Source organism: Triturus cristatus, chromosome 3_2 (assembly GCF_964204655.1).
Source record: "Triturus cristatus chromosome 3_2, aTriCri1.1, whole genome shotgun sequence".
Taxonomy (NCBI): domain Eukaryota; kingdom Metazoa; phylum Chordata; class Amphibia; order Caudata; family Salamandridae; genus Triturus; species Triturus cristatus.
Window position 1 is genome coordinate 195,475,637 of NC_140584.1, and position 15,699 is coordinate 195,491,335.

Below are 15,699 nucleotides of genomic sequence, written 5' to 3' on the forward strand. Positions count from 1 at the left end.
ATAGTCCTACTCATGGGCCTGTGTGATTCTACAGGTCTGACCTGGCAGATACTGTTCTGGTGAAATCAGCCTTGCCTACACCATGGTCTGGCTGGCACAGGTATCCAGCAGAGCAGTGACAGTGACCTCCTGGAAATGGTGTGTAGCACCCTCAGAGATCGCCAGCTTACATTCTGGAGCCACATCCTGGCTAAGGGATACTAGGGAAAGCTCTACCCTCTCCTCCTCGGAATAACCCCACCCCTCTGTGGTTACATTAGCCACCCCTGTGAGGGGCTTCTTGGACATGGAGTACCCTGTCTTGTGCCCTGACTGAAGACAGTCATAACACATGGGTGGGTGAAAGGATGCCCTTGGCTTCTGCCCCTCAGGACCTCTGCTCCTGTGCTCTGAAGAGGTCTGGGAATCTTTCCCCTAAAAAACTCTTTTGCCTCCCTTTTAGGACCTTCTCTGTATTATCCTGGTCTTCCTTTCCTTCAGTGGAGGAGAGTCTAAACCACCCTTCCTGTGGTCACTCAGAGGTAACTTCTTTCAGTCTGGTGCTTTTCCAGAGGTCAGCGTTCCTTCACAAGCTCTCTGAGCACAGTGAGCTAGGTGTCTATTGGTTCCTGGCACAGCCCTGTAAAACAATTACTTTAAATGTGCTCCATCATAGCCAAATAGACTGCCACTCATGATCTTTCATTTTGCCTCCCTTCACCCAACCATCCAGTGCCTTGCTAGTAGAATCCACAAAATCCACCCATGACAGGTTCTGGCTATCGATGAACTTCAGCCGATACCTCTCTAGGGTCCAAACAGACTTACCAATAAGGAATTCCTTCATGGTGACATACTTCTTCTGGTCAGCTACCTCTTGGGCCAACAGAATATCCCTCCTAGCAATTGGCATGTGCTTCCACAGACTGGTGTCCCAGTCCTCCTCTGGGACCCTATGCGTACTTGGGGCCACCTCATATGCTATAAACCCCTTATCTATGTCATCCCCACCACAAACAAGGTACCAGGTCTATGGGAATGTGGACTCTTTTACCTCTCCTAGGCACTTCATTCGATCTGTCAGCATGAACACTGGACTTAGAGGCCATTTATCACTCAACTTTATCTGGTCTTCCTAAGATTTCAACTGCTCCCCTTAAAGCTTGTCTCAATGAAATTGATCATATCACTCCTCACCTGAAAGCTCTCAATTGGTTACCGTTTGAGGCGAGAATACAGCTACAAAATTGCATGTATAACACACAAGGCTATTCACTAATCAACTCCTCGTTACCTTGCCCAGAAAATTACATTGTCTGGAGGTAGTAGATTTTTTTTAACTGAAACCAGTTTTCTTCCGGAAGAAGAGATCATATGATAGAGCGTTCACAGGGGCTGCACCTAGGATTTGGAACTCCTGACGAATATCAGAAGGATTACCCACGCTACTCGATTGAAGAAGGGGAGTAAGTCCTTTCTGATTAGGAAATTCCTCCCATAACAATGGAAACATAACAAATAAAGTCAATTCATATGTCTGACATCAGGTTCCGTGACCGATTCATTGTCGTTCTGGTCTTCTACTGTACTTGTAATACAATACATCACCATTGTTTATTCCTAGTAATGCTCAGTATTGGTTGTGGTTTGTAAACAAGGGTTATGCGATTTGTATTATAGTTGTCTATTACTATCAAGTGTGTGCTATTGTAATTTCTAAAACATGCAACGGGGTTAAGTCTCATATTCCCGGTAGAAGGTGTAAAAAAAAAGGAATTTTATCTGAAAATGTATCGCAATCTAACTGTAAAGCACTCTGACACTCATTTCTTTGGGTCATGTTCACGCTATAAAAAACACTGAATAAGTAAATGAATAAAATCACTAGACTCAATGGTCCTTTATTTTTTTTTTTGTAAATATTTTTATTGAAATTTAAACACAAAACAGTACACATTGGCATCAGGTTCAGTAGAGTAATTGTCCAGTGCGAGTGTAAGGAAACATTTATGACATTTTGAAAATGAGTGAGCGCCTTCTGGCTTCGCAATACAGTTTTTATCACATTGCGTCGACCAAGTACGTATCGTCTAATCGTGATCACTTAAGTCTGAGTCTGAGGTGTCGCTCGGGGGTTCACATATATTCCCTCTATAGGCATTCCACCCACCCCAGACCTGGGTCCATTTTTTGGGGCAGCCTCTGTGAATATAGACAGTTTTTTCGACCACCATTGTGGAGTCCATATCTCGGGACCATTGAGCGAGGGTTGGAGCTTGGCTAGAGCCCCATCGTTGAGCTATATTGCGCTTCGCCAACATAAGTCCCAGTCCTGTGGAGATCAGTCGGTTCCCAGACGTTGAGGAGACACCTCCGCGGCTCCGGGAGTGTCGGGACCTTGGTCACTTGGGAGAGTGTGCGCAGAATACCCTTCCAGTACTGAGTTATGGCCGGGCATTCCCACAGGGTATGTATGAGGGTTCCCTCCATCCCACACTGCCTAAGACATAGCGGGGAGTCGGTTCGGTTAAGTTTAAACAGGAGTGTATGAGTGTAGTATGTGCGGTGCAGAATTTTAAGTTGGACCAGTCGCAGTCTGGATGAGACGCCCACCTCCCTAGGGGAGGAAAGCGCCGCCTGCCAGTCCGTTTCGTCAAACTCCCCCAGTTCAGCCTCCCATCGATTTTTAAGAGCCTCGAAAGGATCTGGCCGGTTGTTTATCAGTTTTCGGTACGTTAGGGAGGTCGCCCTCTGAGTCAGGTGTTCTGTGAGGAGCCGGTCCTCCAGCGGCGACGACTCCGGAAGTCGGGTCCCAGGCGGGACCGCCGCCTGGAGTACGTGGCGGATTTGCATGTACCTGAACCCTTCAGTGGCAGCTAGGTCGAAATCTGCTTGCAGTTGTGTAAATGTGACCATTTCTCCCTTCCTCCAAAGGTCACCCACCCTGGAGATGCCAATTAGGTCCCATTGATGGAACCCCTTTGTGGTGCGTAGTACCCCCAACTGTTTTGCCTCCCACAACGGAGTAGCTTGGGTTATTTTCCCAGCCCAGCCCAGAGCCTGCTGCGCCGCGAACCATAGCTGGAGGGTGTGCGTCGTGGGGCCTGGGGGGTATCGGCCCCTTTTGTGGTTGTAGAGCACCCCCATGACCCCCTCAGCCCCCAGCAGGTGCCGATCCATACGATATGCCGGGTCTTCCCCTGGCACATGCAACCACTGGTTTATCACCGTAAGCTGCGATGCCCAATAGTACAGTCGTATGTCTGGGAGGGCTATCCCACCGTCATACCACCCCCTGGTGAGCTTGTGGAGTGCTATCCGCGGCGTCCTGTCCTCCCATAGCAGGCTGGTGACTTCCGCATTGACGGCGGCGAAGTATGTTGGGGGCACCGGGAAGGGAGTATTCTGAAGTATATACAGAAATCTAGGGAGAGCCATCATTTTGAAGAGGGCGGCCCTTCCTAGCAATGTCAAGGGCAAGGAGCGCCAATGTTTGACATCGCTTCGAAACCGAAGCAGTGGCTTCGTTAGATTTTCAGCTATAAAGCGTTCCCTATCAGCTGTCACATAGATTCCCAGATATTTGAACCCGTCCGTCACCACCCGAATTGCACAACCCCGCGGGAGCCGAGGCGGGGAGCCGTGGAGCATGTAGACAATGGACTTTTCCCAGTTAATCTCGTAGCCCGATACCCTCCCGTACGACGCACAGATATCCAGGAGACAAGCGATCGAGCGGGCTGGGGAGGCTAAGTACAACAGGATGTCGTCAGCGTAGAGGGAAATGCGATCCTCCCACCCCATTGTCCACCTTAGTCCCCGGATCACCGGGTCCTGCCGCAGCCATGCCGCAAGTGGCTCCAGGGCCAAAGCAAAAAGGAGCGGGGAAAGAGGGCAGCCCTGTCGCGTCCCCCGCCCCAACGGAAAGGGGTCTGAGATATGGCCATTGACCACCACCTGTGCCAGTGGCTCGGTATACAGAAGCTGAATCCATGCGCACATCTTGGGGCCAAATCCTACGTGGCGAAGGACAGCGAAGAGGAACGGCCATTCCACCCGGTCAAACGCCATTCGTGCATCCAGCGAGAGGATGGCTGCGTCCTCCTCTATCGAGGTGCGGCGCGCAAGAATTCCGTGGAGCCGCCGTAGATTTAAGGCGGTATTCCGGCGTGGCATAAATCCCGATTGGTCCGGGTGTATTAGGGTTGTGAGGTAGGGCTGCAGTCTTGTCGCCAGCACCTTTGCCAGAATTTTTGCCTCCGCATTCAGCAATGAGATTGGGCGATAGGAGGCGCACTCATGCGCTGGCTTAGTAGGTTTCGGAATTGCCACTATGGTAGCCACTCTCTGGTCCGGGGGGAGTATCCCTGTCGACAGGCTTTCATTGTACATGGCCAGTAGATGCGGGACTACGTGGGCAGCGTTCAATTTATAGAATTCTACCGGAATTCCATTTGGGCCCATAGCCTTCCCGGCACGGAGGGCGAGTATTGCCAACGAGAGCTCTTCTGCCTTCAGGTCTGCCTCTAGGGCCTCTACTTCCGACGGGGCCAGTTGCGGCATCGCGATGTCCCGGAGGAAGGCCTCATTTTCCGCCACCGTGGACGAGGCCTCCGGCGTATATACCATCTTGTAGTGAGCCGCCAGGGCCTCTACGATTTGCCGCGGCTCAGACGTGTAGTCTCCCGAATCCAGCCTGATCCGCGCCACCCAGCGCGCGGCCCGTTCCCGCCTCTCAAGCCAGGCCAACAGTTTGCCCGCCTTGTCTCCCAGTTCGTAAACCGTATGTCGTGCAGCCGTCTGTTTGGCTCGTGCGGCTTCTAAAAGATAGGAGCGATATTCCTGCCGCGCCATATGGGCACTATGTGCAGTGTCGTCGTCGGTGTGCGTGGCTTGGTTAGCCTCCGCCTCTGCCACCCCCTGCTCGAGCCTATGCACCTCAAGCTGCTGGGTCCTCTTATAGTCTGTAATCATGGAGATTGCTTATCCACGAAGGACTGTTTTGTACGCCTCCCACAGTGTCGCAGGGCCTATCTCTGGGTCCTTGTTTTCAGCGAAATAATGTTTGGTCGTCACCTGAAGGGCTTTGCGAATTTTGGGGATTTTGAGGTATCCCAGATAAATTGGGAATATCCTGCGGTTACGTGGGGTAGAAAGTGTAAATGTGATCACTACCGGAGAATGGTCCGAGATGCCCCTGGGCAGATGGGAAACGTCAGTCATGCCCCTAAACCCCATGGGTGACGCGAAGATATAGTCTATGCGGGAAAGGGTGTTGTGAGCCCCCGAGTGAAAGATGTATTGTCGGTCTTCAGGACATTGAGCCCTCCTGGTGTCTATGAGGCCGAGTGCCTCCGTGAATTCTCGCAGTTTGGGGGTTGCGCCACCGCGGTCTCTAAAAGATGACCTGTCCAGTAGCGGGTTCATAGTTGCGTTGAAATCCCCGCCCATAATGAGTTCCCCCGGTGGTAATGTCAGCAGGAATTCCCCCAATGCCCGGAGCGTATCCTGGTGGAGTGTTGGCGGGATGTACACAGTTACCAAATTATACACTTTACCCTCCCATTGGCAGGTAAGCGCCGCGAATCGGCCCTGTTCCTCCCTACGGGAGTCAACTAAAATCAGTGGAAAGCGCTTGTTTACCAATATGCCGACCCCGCGGGACCCAGACGTGAACTCAGAATGTATCGCCATCTTAAAACCCCATCTGTCCAGTGCTCTCGCGGTCGAGCCTGCCAGATGCGTTTCTTGTAGGAGTGCCACTGCCGGCCCCTTGCGCTTGAGATACTGTAAGACAAGCCCACGTTTAATCTTATCTCCCAGCCCGTTCACGTTCCACGATAGAAATGTAAGTGTGGGACTGTGTCGCCGTGCTTGTTCCCCTGTGGAGCTAACGGTAGCCTCTTGGGCGGTATTATGTGATTCCCTCGTCATGTATGGTGGTGGCAAGTAGTAGTCCCCGCGCATCTCCCCCTGGATCTCTAACCGGTCTGAGTTGCAAAGTGTGCCAATGTGTGGTAGCTAAACCTAGAACAGAACACAAACCAACATTCCCAAGATGTCCCTGTCCCCCCTCCCTCCTCCCTGCCTCCCTGCCCAGCGGATTTAAAACTACCCGCCACCCCAACTTAGCAGAGTGCTTGATTCCCATAACTGTCTACTTGCATGCTGGGGAATGGCTGCCCAGTGCCCCTCGTCCGATCCCCGCACCACATGTGTGTCCCTTTAGGAAACCGGTCAGCAGCATGTTGCAAAGTTCGTAGACTATGACTGCGACACCCCTTTATTGTCCGAGTCTACAATGAGTGTCCAAACCCATGGGGAATCCACCTTCTTTCAGCTGCCGAAGTTCGTTCAGGCCGTGGCGGCCACAGCTACGTTGTGTGGTGACTGTCTCCTGCGGTCTAGGGTCCTCCAGATTTTTCAGGGGAGGCCGAATGGCTTCGATGGGTGCGCCCCGCCCGGCCCGATGCCTCCGCTGGGCGCCAGCCCTCCAGCCACTCCGTGGCCTCCGTCGGCGTGGCAAAGAACCACGTGCGCCCCTCCGCCTCCACCCGGAGCTTTGCCGGGTAAAGCATCGCGTATTTAAGTTCTCGAGCGCGCAGCTCCGCTTTGACCACGATGAAGTCTCGGCGTTGCCGCGACACTGTCGCAGTGTAGTCCGGATAGAGGGTTACCGTGCAGTTGTCAACCCGTAGCGGGGGGCGGCACGCGCCGCCTGGAGGATAGCGTCTCTATCTCGGAAGTTAAAGATACGGGCCAGGATCGGGCGCGGGGGGGCCCCAGGCCTCGGCCTCCCCCCAGGCACCCGGTGCGCCCTTTCGACCGAGAAAAATTTTGAAAGTCCACGCGGCTGCAGTTGTTCCGTGATAAGCTTTTCCACGAAGAGGTCGAGCGCTGGCCCCCGCTCACTCTCAGGCACACCCACGACGCGGACGTTGTTCCGTCTCGACCTGCCCTCCTGGTCATCCAGCTTGTCCATAAGTTGTTTTCGGACCCGCTCCAGCGACTGTATGCGTTTTCTGCTCTCGGTCGCGTCTTTAGTGAGGGTTGCGGTAGTCGTTTCGACCTCGGACAGCCTTGTGTTGATTTTGGCGACGTCAGCCCTCAGCAGCGTCACGTCTGTGGAGATCGTGCCAATAGAGGTTTGCATCTGGGTCAGTGTGGCCATAACATCTGCCAGGGTGATCTCTTTGGCCTTGTCAGGGGGGGGGGAGGCAGTCCGGTCTTTCTGAAAGGCATATTTGTCGAGCATGGCCTGCGCTCCTCCACGCTGGCCCTTCCCCCCCATGATGGCCCGCGACGTGCGGCCTGCGGGGGTGTCAGCCTTCTTTCTGTCTCGGTATCGTGCAGGCCTCAGATCCCCAGGTGCCTCCTTACCAGGTGAGTTGGCGCACACCTCGCTCCGCCCGTGTCTGCAGCGTCAGGTCTCAAGTCTCAGGCAAGGCCCGCGTCATCTGCTGCAAGGCCAAACTCCACTCCGGGAGATGCAGGGGGTTTTCCCCTCTCGGGGGCCGCGCCGTGGATGTGTCACCTGCCTTCTGCTGCCAGCGTCCCTCTATGTCTCAGACTGCCCCCAGTGCCACTACTTGCCAGATTGCTCTTCGGCGCATCGCCACTGCGCCCAGTGTGTCTCCCGTGCTGAAATGGCGCCGCGCCAGGCCAACATCGTCACCGCTGGGCGGGCCGGTCGCCGTTGATGTCAGGGGAGACCCGGCCTCCGGTGCTCCCCTTCCGCCGGTTTGCCTGTCCCTGGCGTGGCGCGCCTTCAATGGTCCTTTATTGACCTCAAGTTTATTTATCACTTGCTCCTCTCATGAGCCAGCATGGCATTTGCTCCTCCAAGGGTAGGCCATGGTCAGTTTCGTTTCATCCACTGCTATAGTGGCCAGTTGCAATTTCAAGGATCTCTCTTTTTGTGTGTCCTCTAGCTCTAATGTACACAAAGCATGGGAGGACACTCCCCCTCTTGCTATGAGAACAAAGGCGATGCTGCTCCTTGGGGTACCTCTGGCACTCGTGCTTCCTCGGTGTCCTCCTCCTTTCCATCTTCAACCTCATCTTCATTCTCCTTTGAAGTGCACTGTAGCTAACTGATTTCCTCGCAGGAGCACTATGATAATTGACGTCTTGTTCAGCTTGAGTCGCGTTTGCTTGCATGTGCTCCTCAGCTCTACCATTCCAAAACTATTAATGTGTGAGTCAAATCCAACTCCATGTTCCAAAAACCAAAAGTCCAAAAATTGAGGGCAAGAATGAATTTAGGAAAAAAACAAAAATGACCGAATTAAAATGAAAAGCCAATTAGAAATCCAGAAAGCCAATTTTTGCTGTCAATTAAAAAAAAATTTTTTTTTTTTTTTGGGGGGGAGGAGCCTAGCGCTTGACCAAGATGGCCGCGTGAGCTTAGAGCTCCCGAGACCCTCGCGCCCTCCGTCGACTATCCTGTCTCTAATCCTGATGGTATGCATGGCACCGTGTTGTTGAGTTGTCAGGGAGGCGATTGATGCTACCCACGGTCGGATCGCCCATCGGGAACCGGACTTACGACTGGCGGAAGATTGCGGCCTAACTCCCGGGGATGCCAGGGGCTAGAGTTGGCAGGATGCCCGACTCCTAGTTGATCAACAACGGCCTGGCGAGGTGTGAACTGTCGGACGGAGGTCCTCGCACTTTCACTTTCGATTTCGTTCCCTTTGTCTGCTCGGACACTGTAGAGCTCTGGGTGGCTTTATTACCCCAGGGACGCTCGGCGGGCTACTCTGGCAGCACAAGGCAGACCTGCCCACTACTTATCCCTCTCTCTGAGAGGGAACAGTCTTAACTGCACTGGACTGCCCGGAGTCCATTATGTCGGGCAAAGCAGAAGGGGATCGGCCGAAGACTAAGTCCACCAGGCGGGGAACGTATTCCCAAGTCAACAGTATGGACCGCTACGCCCTCCTGAAAGCATCGCCGAGTGGATCGAGCCAGGCGCCGGATGCCCAGAAGGAGGACTCGCCTGGGACACCGGAGCTCTCCCTACAGGATGTCATGGGCGCGCTCGACGGGATGCAGACCTCGATGGGGAGACAGTTCGAGGCCCTGGCGCATAAGGTGGATGCCATCCTGGTAGATGTCAATCTGATTCGCTCGGACCTGGGCAAGACGAACGAGCGCGTTAAGAACCTGGACCACAAGACCACGGGCCTCACTGATGATGTTGCGGATCTGCAGACCGAGGTTCGGAAGCTGAGGGCCGAGAGTGACCTCGCCGCCCGCCGGCTGGAGGACTTCGAGAGCCGGGCCAGGCGCAACAATGTGCGCGTCATCGGGGTCCCGGAGTCCTCGGATGAGGCTTCGGCGGACCTGCTTGTGGAGGATTTGGTCCTCAATCATCTGAAGCCTAAGGGCCTTGGAAAGTTTTTTGCGGTGGAAAGGGCCCATAGGGTGCCGGGCGGGCGGCCTAAGGCGGGTGCCCCGCCGCGGCCGATTGTCGCCCGGCTCTTTCATTTTCGAGATCGGGACGCTATCCTGCAAGCTTCGAGGGTGATGGGCCCAGTCCCCTTCCAGAATGCGTCGGTGAATTTTTATCCGGACTTCACCCAGCAGGTGCAGAGACAGAGACAGAGCTTCCTGGGGGTGAAGCGGAGACTTCGGGAACTGGATCTGAAGTATGCCATGCTTTTCCCTGCCAGACTACGGGTGGTGCATGAAGATCGGACATTCTTTTTTGACTCTCCTGTTATGGCCGACGAATGGCTGGACGCTTTGCCCCGGCGACGGACGGGGGATGACACAGCCGAGCAAGGAGACAGTGGCCGGGATGGACAGGGCTGATATCTCAGAGCCGGCCTGACTTGATTTGACCATACTTGAAGATTTGAACAGAGTGCAGTAACTGTGGAGGGTTGCGGGAGGACGAGGGGTGCTCTTTTCCTCCCTTAGGGTACTTTTTGTAGATTTTTTGTTTTTGTAGGGCGACAGGCACACTGCAAGTTGGGGGGGGCTTTGTAAGCTGCAGCAGGGGTGCAGGGTGGGGGGAGTTTTGGGGATTTTGAGTTTGATGTTGGGGGGTTTATTTCTGCAAGGCATGATGATTATCCTCAGGGCTGTTCCATGGTGGCTCCTCGGGTGTGGAGTGGGCCTCTTTCCGTTTGAGGATGGGGGGTAGGGGCTTAAGTGTTATAAGCTGGAATGTTAATGGTTTGGGGGATCGCATCAAGAGGGGGATTGTTTTGCAATTTTTGAAACGCTCAATGCCAGATGTTGTCCTGCTGCAGGAGACGCATCTCATAGGTAATATGTGCTATGCCTTGAATAGGAAGGGGTATAAATTCATTGCACACTCGGGATTCTCTTCTGGGTCCAGGGGTGCGGGCATCCTTGTTAGAGCATCGTTGCCTTTTGTGGTGGACTCCACCATTGTTGACGATAGGGGGAGGTTTGTGGCGGTGGCGGGGCGGTGGGAAGGAAGGACTTTGGTTTTGGTTTCGGTTTATGTCCCGCCAGCCCTGCAGGCCTCCACACTTGCTGAACTGGGCAGGGCTTTGCTGACTCTCCCGGGGGGAATGCTGGTAGTGGGAGGGGATTTCAACGCTGTGGGCTCCGGACTGTTGGATAGATACCCGCCCAGGGACACAGGGGGGGCTCAGAAATGGCTTCCAGACTTCCTGGATACGTTCGGTCTGATAGACTGCTGGAGGCTCCGGCACCCCACACAGAGTCAATACACGTTTCACTCCGGGGCGCATGGTAGCCTCTCCAGGATTGATTACCTGCTCACTCTGGCCGCACATGCCTCGTTGATATCCGAGGCGAGGCACATGGCACGCGGTATCTCTGACCACTCGCCGGTGTGGATCCGGCTGGATCTAGGTCGGGAGGGAGGAGGGAGGGTGGCCCCCATCAACCCATGGTATTTCCGAGACCCCAAGATGCGCAGCGCCCTGGTAAAGAAGGTGGATAATTACTTTAAGGACAATCTGGGAACTGTGGACTCGGCGGTGTCGCTGTGGGAAGCCTTTAAGACCGTGCTTCGGGGGGAAGCCCTCTCCCTGGTAGTGGCTGCCAAGAATCTGAGGGATGGCGAGGTGCGGCAAGTGGAGGAGGAGATCGCGGCCCTTGAGGGGGCTATGGAGGAGGAGGTTACAGAGTCCTCACTGCATGAGCTTTGCTTGAAGCAGGCGGAGTATAGGGACCTGGTTACGAACGCCGCTAAGACCCTCAGTAGGGAACAACAGGGCCGCCTGTATGACGTTGGTGATAAGGCAGGGAAACTCCTGGCGTGGTTGGACAGGAAAGAACGGGTCAATAGGGTGGTGCCAGAGTTGACGGGAGAGTGGGGAGAGGCGATTGTGGAACCTGAGGGGATTGTGAAGTGTTTCGCGGAGTATTTTCGTAGGGTTTATTCCTCTGTGTCGGACAGGCCGCCCGAGGACTCGTCTGAGCTCCTCCGTGATATCGAGTTGCCCTGCCTCTCTGACATAGATGGGGACGATTTGGATGGTGACATAACGGTTGACGAGGTGGCGGGGGCGATTCGCGCGTTAAACTCGGGTAAGGCCTCTGGACCGAATGGACTGCCGATCGACCTGTACAAACTGTTCCCGGATAGGGTCGCCCCTCACCTGCGCGCCATGTTTTTGGAGGCGCGGGGGGATGGGATCCTTCTGTTGGATCAGCGGCTGGCGTCGATCGTGGTAATACATAAAGAGGGTAAACCCCGAGATAGGTGCACCTCCTATCGGCCCATTTCACTCCTCAACGCTGAGCCGAAAATTCTGGCCAAACTCCTGGCTACCCGTTTGAGTAGGGTGCTCGGCGATTTGGTCCACCCGGATCAATCTGGCTTCATCCCGCACCGAAACACAGCATTAAACCTTAGGCGTCTTCATGGCGTCATCGCCAGGGCGGGCACGCTGCGTGAACCGGCTATTGTGGCATCTCTTGATGCCACGATGGCCTTTGACACGGTGGAGTGGGCATACTTATGGGCCGTGCTGGCCAAGTTTGGTTTCGGTCGCGGTTTTGTGAGTTGGGTTCGGTTGCTGTACGAGGGGCCACTAGCGAACGTTGTGGTGAATGGTCGGGCATCTACTCCGTTTCAGCTTGGTAGGGGTACTCGGCAGGGTTGCCCCCTGTCGCCTCTGTTGTTCGCCCTCGCCCTTGAACCGTTGGCTGCGTGGATACGTTGGCACCCGGATATACGGGGCCTTCGGTGGTCGCCTGATCACGAGGACCGTATTTCGCTTTATGCCGATGATATCCTACTGTATCTTGCCTCACCTAAGAAGTCACTTATAGTGGTCTGTGACGTACTCGCATCGTTCGGTAGGAACTCGGGGCTTGTGATTAATTGGGGCAAATCGTACTTGTACGTTCTTAGTGGCGAGGTCCCGCCGATCCCTAGAACATGTTCGATACAGGTTGCCCAGCAGGGTTTCGTGTATTTGGGGATTTTTATATCCATGGATCCTGCTGTGCGCTATGAGAGGAATCTGCTCCCTCCCTTGGCGCGCTTGAGGCGAGATGTTGAAGGTTGGCGGAGGCTGCCCCTTTCCCTTGTTGGGCGTGCGGCCCTGTTCAAAATGATGTCTCTTCCCCGCTTCCTCTATGCCCTCCAGAACACCTTGGACTGGGTACCGGCCAAATACTTTCGGGAGGTCGAAGGCCTTCAACGAACGTTGCTGTGGGATGGGCGGCCGCGAATAGCTATTTCAAAGTTGACGCTCCCATGGTACGATGGGGGCATTGCGCTCCCAGACATCCGACGGTACTATTGGGCCACGCAGCTGAGCGCGATCAACCATGGGTTTTATGGCCCTGCCCTCAGCCCTGGGTATGCCCTGGATAGGTGGCTGCTGCGTGGTGGCAACTACTACAGGGCGTTGTATTCGCGGTCCTTAGACTCGTCCCTCACGGGGCCCACAGGTGTGGCGGTGCGTGTATGGAAGATGGCGACTGATTCGTTGGGCTGGAAGGATAGGCTCACCCCCGCTACCCCATTGTTTGAATCGGAGAGATTGGGAAGACTCTGGCATACGAAGGGCTTTGATAAGTGGGACCTGATAGGTATATCCAAGGTGGGAGATGTGCTGCATAAGGGGAGGGTGAAGTCCTTCGAGGAGTTGCAGACTGAGTATGAGCTAGGGCCCTCAGAGTATTTCAGGTATATCCAGCTGAGTCACGCCCTCCGATCAGTCCTCGTGGAGGGTGAGAAGGTGCCGGAGTCCTCTCCCCTTGAGGACCGAGTCCTTGATGGTCATATGCCCGAGAGCACGATCTCGCTCATATATAAGAAGTTGATTAACGTCCGGGCAGATATGCTTTTGGGGCTGAGAGAACAGTGGACTAGGGATGGCCTTGAGTTGGATAATGAGGACTGGCAGTCAGCGGTTTCTTCTCCTAAGGAGGTTGCGATCCCGTCGCGTCTGCGGCTGGTGCAGCTTAAAATACTGCACCGGGTGTATGTGACGGGGCCAAGGCTGGTCCACATGGGATTCTCGGAGGACGGCCTGTGCAGAAGGGGATGTGGTATGGTGGGTACTTTCCTGCACATCATTTGGGAATGTGGTGTCATTGTGGAGTTCTGGAGGAGAGTCCATGCAGTTATGGGGGAGGTGACGGGCACTGCGGTACAGCCGGAGGCGCGGTGTTGCCTCCTGAACGTCTGGGGGCCCACTGACCTCGATGAGGCGCAGACCCAATGGGTGACTCTGGGTAACATGGTAGCTAAAAGGGACATCGCGCGATTGTGGGGCTCCTCGGGACCCCCTACATTGACCGCGTGGAAGGAGAACATGGACTGGAGCATGTTTAGGGAGAAGACGGTCTACTGCTCTAGAGGTCGCCCCCGGAAGTGGCATGCCATCTGGGGGCGGTGGAACCAATACAGGGGGGGAATATGTCTTGCCCCGGATCTGGAACCTCCCGAGGAACAGCTTTCCCCCTGACCTACTTTCCAGCACAGTTTGGTTTTAGGAACCGTTTTGGGCCTCTGCTGTCCCCCTTCTTCCTCCGTACGCAGTCTTGTAACTAGTAGATGAGTGGGGTCCGGCCTCCCCTGGGGGCTTTCGCCATGGGCTTTTAATGTTCTGCCTTGCTGGGGTTTGTTGTGAGTTTTTTCTGTGTTTATTTAAAAATGGACCTTTGCATTACTCTTTGAACTGTATTGGGGACACATCGCTGTATCTAACTCTCAATGCTGCCGAACCTTCGGGCTGTCGGCTGAATAGCTGTGTCCAGAATTTTGAAATAAAGGTTTTCAAAAAAAAAAAAAGATTTTTTATTTCAACATAAATCACAGTGTGATTTTGCAAATCTCATATCCTGAATCATCCCACTGCTGAGCATGAATGTTAGAAATTGGATTATTATTATTTGGGGGTAGGTGACCACCTGCCTCAAGCAACAATCAAAGTCTATGTGAGGGTGAACCATCCAATGCATTAATTTAACCTGACCTCAATCCCCTTATACCCACAGCACAGACCAAACAAAGATTAACTGAGGGCTATGCGTTAGCTATTTATGAGGTACCAAACTAGTAATAAAGTCAAAATGCTAAACTCCTAAACAGAATTATAGTAACATTTAATAAACACAATTGCACCAAAATGCAAAAAATCCAATAAGGGGAACCAGAGATATTAATGTTTAAAGTTTTAAGTAGAAATCGCACCAAAAAGCACAATGCTGTTATGATAGTCACTGTTCGCAGGTAAACCAGGACCTAGGGAACAATTTGAGGCTGACCACAATGAAGCTCGAGTCGGATACACCAACCAGGTTTGTCCTGGTCAAAGTTTTGACTTTCTGATCTTGTCCCTGAAGTCCCAATATACCACAGGAATACACTTCTAAAGACCCGCAGGACTTCAGAAGAGACACTTAGTAACTAACAGGATGTCAGATAGAGGCAAACAGCAGTGTCAGGCCAGGTCCAGTTGCCACTGGTCTGCTCTATGCTTGCAAGGAAAGGCCTTTTGCATCTTGGGGTCTCCCTGTACACTTAATTCTTTAGCCTCTTACAACTTAATCCCTAAACGTTTAGCTCTATACCCCAAACCAATAATACTGTAACCCTTAACCCTTTATTATTATCCCTATTTCCTATACCTGTAATCTCTGACTCATAACCTTGTGCCCCAGAAAACGTTAACTCATAAGTATTTGAATCCCTAACCCTATACCCAAAATTCTTAACCCTGTACCCCAGATCCTTAACCCTGTACCCTAGATCTTTAACCATGTACCCCAAACCCTCTACTCCTAGCCCATACCCTTACCTTCTACACACTTAAACCCTAAACCTCATAACCCTTATCTCATTACCCCTTAACCCCAAACCTTCACCCGATGCGCCAAATCTTTTACCCTTTACCCCAAACTCTTAATCCTGTACCCATATAGCAATTATATTTTCACACTGTCGTAACATAAAAATATTTTGTTATCAAACTCTTTTGGGACTATTTCTTTTTTGACGTGATTTAGAAGTAAAAAAAGTGTTTTATTTTAGAAGCGTGGTTTAGTTTTGTGGAGGTACCCATCAGCTTCTGTGCAAGCAGGGACTTCATATTTAACTAAATGCTCCTTTTCATATTATCCATAAAAGATTACTTAGGACTGCCCCACATTCCTTACGAAAACATTATTAAATGGATACTCCCTCACCCGCTTAAGTAAGTATTATTTTTTGTGCTGTAACTATGCAGTGCCCATTATGCATTCTCCTCA

At 53.0% G+C, this 15,699-nt stretch overlaps 1 protein-coding gene across 1 annotated transcript in view; it reads left to right on the forward strand.

Annotated features, from left to right (window-relative positions):
- The window catches only part of CFAP221 (cilia and flagella associated protein 221), a 563,252-nt gene that overhangs the window by 318,528 nt on the left and 229,025 nt on the right, over positions 1 to 15,699 (forward strand). The window lies entirely within an intron of this gene.